Source organism: Apteryx mantelli, chromosome 4 (genome assembly GCF_036417845.1).
Source record: "Apteryx mantelli isolate bAptMan1 chromosome 4, bAptMan1.hap1, whole genome shotgun sequence".
In the NCBI taxonomy this organism is placed as follows: domain Eukaryota; kingdom Metazoa; phylum Chordata; class Aves; order Apterygiformes; family Apterygidae; genus Apteryx; species Apteryx mantelli.
This window is the reverse complement of record NC_089981.1, coordinates 78820511-78828644: the sequence shown is the minus strand read 5'-3', so window position 1 is coordinate 78828644 and position 8134 is coordinate 78820511.

Sequence of the window (8134 nt, the reverse complement as noted above, 5' to 3'; positions counted from 1 at the left end):
GACTGGCCCCAAAGGCCCCCATCGCAGCCTGATAAGCTCGGCACCGGTGAACTCAACCAAGGGACCTTGCGTAAAACCGGTTGCGGTGGGGTCAGAACGGCACCCCGATTGCTTATGACTAAACAAACAGGAACACAAATACACCTCTTAAATTAAGCTGAGGTTTTACAGACCCGATCATGTTCTAAGTGACAAGACTCCTACAGAGCAGAGTCTGGAGACAGCTTTCCAGGTCTGTCCATATTATTCCATCACCCTCAGAGTCTCACCTGGGAAACCAGCATCCTCCTGCAGCACCACAACCGAAGCTACTTCTCGAGTGAATTTTTTAAACCCTTGACTGTTGCTGACAGTTGTTGGAAGGGACCTGAATTATGGGGCCATTCAAGTTTCCTCCCTGTGCTAATACCACTATCGCAGGCAGCCAGCTGGTTTTACCTCTTCTCAGAAATTCTCTGAATTTTGGACTTGATTCAAGACTGAATAAATCAACTTGGGACTTTCCATTGTTTGCAGTGATCTTTGGACCAGCTGTTATTGTTCTTCATCATCTGTTGGAACATTTATTATAGTGTTATTGTTGTCTCTTGAGGAAACTTTTAGAAACCTTTGCGAACGAAGAAGTCTTCCCATATTGGCAGAGCGACTTTTGGTTCCATTCCCAGTATGATAGTCACAGTTTTTCCTTTTACTGACGTCATAGCTTTTGGATGTACTTGAACTAACTTGCGGGGGAATTCAATATTCATCTTTGTAACTTCTACTACATTTTTCTTTTTACCCCACAGTGGTTTAGGACCACTGGTTCTAACAGAATGATGTTTGATTCCCGCAGAAGAGTGAGATAAAGTTAGAATAGGGTCTTTATTCTTGAAATGTTTAGAAGAAAAAGTAAACTAATTGCTGTTAAATAGCTCAATTTCTTTGTTTTTCTTTAGCAAAGACTTCTCATATGTGTCTACATCTGTAGCCATTTTTCTGGTGTGTCTGGGTTTTGTCTCTCTCTTCTTGTGGGAAAACTTATGGGCATCTCCAGCTTTTTTCCAAAGCTGTTGACTTAGAGATCCAGAAATCTACTAATTTGTTCATGCTTAATCTGCATGATCTGCAGAGCAGTTCTAGAGCCTTACAGATTTGTTACAGCACAGTCAAATTATGCTGATTGCATTGGTAAAAAGCCAAAAAATGTATAAATAGCAATTATTCTTAATAAATTCCAAGCACATAAACACCGATTTTAGTCTGGGTTGTTGAAAATCTCATGAAAATTGTGGTGTATGTTTCTTGCATTTTTTTCCCCTAAACTAAGTGGAACATTTGGATTTATTAGTAACCAGAAAAGGCTGCAATGCCATTGACAGCTGTAGTCAAGACCAACGAAACAGTTACCACTTTGCAATTTTGTGGGGTCTTTCAGCCAATGGTTCCCAAGGCAGAGAGCTGGCTCTTAAAGAAGTCAGTAAAATCCTAATGTCTATAAATCAAAAAGCATTTTAGCACTAATCTCCAGCCTCCTATTCGGGGAGGAAAAGGAGCTACTAGGAGTTCAAAAGCCCGGCCTTTTGGTTCACAATAAATTCGGGAAGGGGCGCCAAGAGGTTTCGTTCCCCGGGCTGTGCTGTAGGTGTGAGGCTTCCTCCCTGACAGCTTCGGTCTCATGGGGCTGCTGCATTTGCTAAATAGCAACAAGCACACTCAGAGGATAAATACAGGGTAGAAAACAGGTCAGGCATAGTTCGAATGTTTATGGACACAGCTGAGCAAGCCCTCTGCTTTTCAAAGGCTTTCAAATGTTTAGGAAACAAAGTCATAATGAAAAACCTCCCATCTCGCGAGCGGGCAGACGTGCTGTGAGGGAGCGCTAGCACTTGGCGATACGAGTCCTATTGCTGGGGCTGAAAGCACGGCGGGACTCGAGCCTGGCTTGCACCGGGCAGCCCTTAGCCGCGCGGGGGTGTCGCTGCCAGAAAGGGAGAGCAGGACCTTCGAGTCCATGGGCGTTTAACTCCTCGATTAGCTACGGTTACAGAGGCTCCTGGGGAGGTTTGAAACAGCTCCTCTGAAAGGGAAGGAGCTTGTTTTTCTCGCTGCGGGGACGCGGGGCTCCCTTGGTGGCGCCTTGAGCAGCCTCTGAGCGGGCGGCGCTGGCGAGCGCTCAGCACCTTTCTGTGCTGTGACCCCGGATCTCGTCCCTGGACACCATCCCTGCACACCGGCAGGTAGCACCGCTTCCCCGGCCCTTCGCCAGGCATCCCTCAACACCGTGCTGGAGTGGATTTGTGCAGCACCTTATTGCCCTGTCAGTCATCATAAGGACTCACCGTAAAGCTTTTCCGCAGTCCTTTACAGCCTGTCCTCACCCTCACTACCATAAATAACTTTGTGCCATCAGCAGACGCCCTCGGCGAAGGGCTCAGTCCTTTCGCCAGGTCATTCGTTCCTCTGCAGAGCGGCGTGAGCACCCGCGGGGACGCTGGCTCGCCGCTTGCGACCGCCGCTCGCTTGCCAGACCCGGCCATTACCTCTACCCTCCACTTCTTGCCCTTGAACGGATTATTTAGCCTGACTTATCCTACAGCTAATGGATACGGAGAGAGTCTTTATTAGACTCCCCAGCTTTTGAACGTGTGGCTTTTGCAGCCGGGCTAGCATCCTTTTAATATTGTCTTTGGGGGTGTAATTTAATCTAACCACTGGTACACGCTCCATCACAAACCGGGGCAGGGAGAGAGGGAGCCACGGGCTGCGTGGCGCTTTCAGTAATTAGCAGGCTGTGTGGTATTGCTGCTTTGTTAATTTTCACTTGAGGAAATCAAGTGCTGGCTGGTATTCTGCAAAAGTATAACAAAATGTGACTGTCCACTCTTAGTGTTACTGTACGGGATACAGAGACTATCTGAAACCAGTGCCATGTCTCGGGCTGCCAGGAGAAAGTACAGGATCTGTCTATGATCCTTCTAATTCGCAGGGAATGGTGGCTTTTTTGCAGCCCTGGTAAAAACAATGAAGCATATAAGCCTCTTTCTTTAAATCATCCCCTCTGCTATAAGATCAACCATAAGCAGCTGATTTTTATGAAGCACATGTATTTATAGGCTTGGGATAGACTATGGATTAAAAAAAGCCACTTTTCTAATTCAAAGAGGATGATTTACATTTTTTAATCTGTATAATATTAATTCAGCTAATTAATGAAAATGGCTACAGAGTAAAATGAATTAGAGTTTCAGAAAATCATTAAGCATTGATATGGCTGCATGCTCTGATTTGGTAATGAGTTGTGACATGGTGAACATTATCTAATTATACTTGCATTCAGGTACTGTAAGAACTTGTGGGCAATGCCACGCTGCCATGTGAGAGTGGGAATAAGTTTGCCTTTGAGGATAGCTGCTTAGCATTAGAAAAGCACACTTATTTAGGAAGGAAGCATAACCCTTAGAGCAGAGGGTGGATCTAGGACTTCTGGTCCTGTTTTCCACCCGGCCCCTGACCTGCGCAGTTCCCTCTGCACCAGCCATCAACATGAGGACAGTCGCTGTAGCACAGCGGTGCCAAATGAGTCCCAAAGAAGCCTATGCACCTAGGGCGAAGGTCGTCAAGGTATTTGGGCTGAAATCCCACCAAAGTTTAAGGAAAGTCAGTCGATGCTGAGGCATGAGATCCTTCTTCCTTTGAGAAATTTGTTTTTTTTCCTTCATCTTCAGAAGATGCTCTGAAATACTTCAGGAAAACCACAAGTTACAGGGATACAAAATGGCCAAGTCACCAGGATGGGGCCACTTCTGACTGCCCAGCCCGTGGCAGCCAGCAGCGACATAGCAGGAAGGCAGGTGAGTGCGGCACAACATGCCAAGCTCTTACAACAGCACCGCATGTTCCCATCTCCTACCACGGCTATTTTACAAACACCTTCCCCCTCCCCAAGGAAACATTTGCAGGATCAAAATCAAGCTCCAGGAGGAACGAGGAAGCAGAAATTAAGTCATACGCAGAGATTTATCATGCAGAAAAATCACATTTCTTCTCCTTGGGAGGCATGTTGCATGCACCTTGCCTCTGATCAGATACCCTTTCTCCCCTCAGTCAGGAGGAGCTGGAGGGCATAAAGGAGCTGGCTCGGTCTGAACGAAGCGCATCTCTTTCGCTCTCCTTCTCTCCTTTTCATGCCATCAGTCTAGATCCCAGCAATGCTGTTGCCTGCATGGCAACCTGCAGCCTGATTAAACTGAGTCACTGAAATGCAAGATTATAGATGTACAGACTAATAGACTGTATAGACTGTATAACTAGACTATATAGACTAATGAGTATTTCTGATCTACGGTTTTTAAGGGGAGCAGGGGGAACCTTCTGGGGAATTGCCTTTTCATTGCAAAAACCCAAGAAAGGAGAAGCTTTCTCCTGGAAATTGTTCTCTGCCTTGTTACTGCTTCTCCCTTTTCTTCCTCCATGCAGACTTGATTCTCAAATCCAGCCGATTCCTGTAAATAGGGGGCTCTTGAGTTTTTGTTTTGAACAGTACTTTACGGACAGTTTCTAAGGGCATGGGGGGATCAATGTAAGACGTCCTACATACCAGGTAGAATAAAACAGCATGTGACTTTCTGCTGTTAAGGGGTTCCAGGCCTCCTTTATGACACCCACACAGCCACAATGCAGGTGGATGCAGGGAGAAACAGGGGGCTCCTCGTTCTTCCCTTTCTGCCCCCAGGCTGTTCCTGCGTTCCCCTCTGTCCTCCCTCTCCATGTCGCTCAGCTCTGCGCTGGGCTCTTGATTGTCCCCTTTCTGCCTCTCCTGCCGCCACCAGGCTCCTCCGTTCTGCCCCGTGTGCACCTTCCTCGGTGAGACTCACGCCATCACCTCCAGCTCTATCCAGCAGCAAGCAGAGCTTCAGTGCCCCAACGCCTTCCTCTTTGCAGCCTCTCCTTGGCCAGACGTGGTCCTGCAGAGGGGAGAGAGGCTAGCAGGAAGGAGGCAAGATAGCTTTCAGTGCTGAAGTCAGGGCAGAGCTTGGGCAAGGATTTTTGTTAATAGCTGAGCACAAGGAAACTAGAAGATGCAGCTTCGACCAAGCTGATTTTAAAAAAGGAACCACACCATAGCTTCATTAGCCACAGAAATGGTGCATAGACACAGTCATTTCCTCAGAAGTACGGTGGGGACACACACAGCATTTCTGAAAATGCCAAAGGCTCGACATTTTGGCATCACAAACTTTCCTTCCACATGCTGAGGGACTGGTCAGGCTGCATCCCAAACACCCACCTTAGGGGTAACTACTGCTAACGTACTTTGACTCAAGGAAGGGGGGAACATTACAGCCCCCAGGACAGCATGAGAGAGAGAAAGAGAGAGAGAGAGAGAGAGAGAGAGAGAGAGAGAGGAAAATCCTGCTGTGGATTTCCCACTCCTTCATGGTACCTAATCCAAAGGAAGCCACTTTAGGTAATGGTTTCTCCTGGCTGACCACAACTAGTCATGCACCCAGGCTTCTTGCTGAAGCAGTACCAATGCTATCTGGAAAAAGATGGAAAAGCTCCTTTCCCCCACTTGACTACTCAGCCACCAGCTCTGGGAGCAATAGCTCGCCAGTTGTGTGGTCCTGGTCTGGTGATGCTTTCCCGCAGCTATGTGGACACCTTGTGAGTACTTCTCCACAGCTCCAGTGGAACCATTCATGCAATTCTCCCTCTTAAGAACTACAAAGGAATTTATACGCAATATTTAGCATCAACCCACTCAGCCCCCACTGAAATAACTTACGGCTGAGGTCTTCAGCAGCTTGAAGGATGCTGTGCTGTTGCTATGGCAGCATACCGCTCTCGGTTGGGTGCCTGGAGGTCAGGAGCAGAGTCAGGCAGCTCCTCAGCAGAGCACACGTCACCTACTCACAGCAACCTTACCTGCAGAGCCTTTGTGGTTGAACGTCCTGATGTTGTGGTGGCAAACAATAGCCCTTCTCCCTGCCTTGCTGGACAGCAGTTGTAAGGAAAAGAAAAACGCTTGTGGCTGCCAAAAACCTGGCTGTGCAATCCGAGTCATTTCGGAGAGCCAGGAAGAGTGTCTTGGAGCTCACACATGCCAGCAGCACAGCTCTGTCTGCTTTGAGTTGAAAGGCAGAAGGTGGGAGATGATGGGAAGGGACCAGAGGCACAGTTGTAGTCAAGCTACCTGAGTCACCAAGTAGAAACATGTAGGTACAGTGAGACAACCACAGGCCAGTGTTCCCAGCTGGTTTCTGCATTTATTTCCATCAGCATATCAGCCAGCTAACCTACGAGTTCAAAGCTGTTGCCCTCCTGCAGAGGAAAACAGCATGTCCTGAACAGTCAACAAAAGGACACAGAACTCCTGGGCGAGATATGCAGGTAAAGGGCTAGATATCAACTGGGAGGATTATTTTTATTTAGCAATTTAATTCAAGGTTATTTGTTCCCTGCATTGATACTGATGCAAATTCACTCCAGTTCAGAAGCTGTCACATAGGGAGAAAGGAAATAACACAATCTGACTCTCCTCTTCTGGCATCTGAACAACATAGTTCCTCAGGATCACTCAAGAGGCCAGCAGCACGTAAATGCTTTCCCTCATGGTGACACAGGCAGAACCTTCTGGTACTTGTGTAACCCTTTCCTTTCTTTGACTAGTCACAGCTGCACGTACCTTTGGTGTAACATCATGGTTATACAACGCCAGCTCTCCCACTTTGCTCTTATTGTGGCTCTCTTATTTCTGTGCAAGCAGAAACAGAGACAAAGCTCTGGAACGGCCTCTGAGAGTGCAACCACTTCTCAGTCCTCATTCCCTGAGACTGCATAGCTCCCACAGGCATCAGAGGTGAGTTTGGAACACTAACCTCTACTGAATTGCAGCCCAAGAGGGTACGCAGTTTTCTCCAGTCTCTGTCCAGAAGAAACCTTCTAAGGCATGAACACATGGCTTGCCCAGTGCATGTGCGGTTGCATAAACTGCACAAATGATGCAGACTCTGTTGTTACGCTCACTAGTATTTACAAGTAGATCTAGGCTCACTGCATCTCTGAGACCCCTCCTTTCTAGGTCACCATGACTTCCTCAATCATCCCGTTCACCAGCACTAACAGAGCGCAGATGTGCTCTCAAGGGAGCGAGTGAACCAGAACCCTAATCGCTGGAATGCTTTCCAGTAAGAACCATCTCCTCACCATCACGTATCCCAAAGTACCTAAGCAGAAGACAGGCCAGGAAATTAAGCAGAACAGTGAGCTTAATATTTTTGTTGCTTTATCTCTTTAAGGTGTGAAAGCAGGATTTATGATCACATCACCTTCAGAGGAAAACAATGTTGTTGTGCCAACAGGTAAGCAAGAGACAGCCACAGTGAGATACAGATCTTTAATGCTTTAATTAAAACCCAGATAAACAGTGAACAGCAGCAGACCTCTAAGTGTTTCACAAGTCTCTTCTTAGTCATTACTGTTTGTCTTGTAGGTTGCAAGGTTTCAGAGATGCTCTCTATGCTAGCTTGTAGGGCATGGAGCACAGCAGGGACAAGTTGAATCTGGCTGGCTGTCAGGCAGAGCTGTGTACTAGCGCCTGTCCACAACAAGTGACGTATCCTAGCGGACGACCAGCAATGAAAAGTGTGTTCTGCCAAAGCATGACTGAATTGCGTCAGGGCAGGAAGAAGAGATGTTTCATTCTAGACTGAAGATTAAAATGTATTAAAAAGAGAAGTTTAAGTCTCTGAAAGTGTGGCCCAGGCAGATTCCCCCCATATGGCAGGAAAGATGTTTCTGATTTACCACTTTTGGCAGCAAATACAGCTAGAACGTCCAGCATGGGTGATGATAAACAGAGGAAAATGGTGGGGGTTCTGGCAGCGCAGTCCTGTCTAAGCTGGACGACATGGGATCCTCCCTTTGACCCTCACAATAAAGCAACAGCAGGAAACAGTCTGCTTCTAGCCGTGGCTGTGATTGGCATCAAAAACACAGAAGTCTTTTTAATATTGCAAGGAGAGAAATTAAATCCTTGTTACGCAATGCTTGCCCCTCCTCAGTGAGGGACCATGCAAAGTCAATGGTTTATTTCAAGGGGTTCTGAATTGGGCTTTGTAGGCAAAGAAGCATTAGCCTTATTTCTAACTCC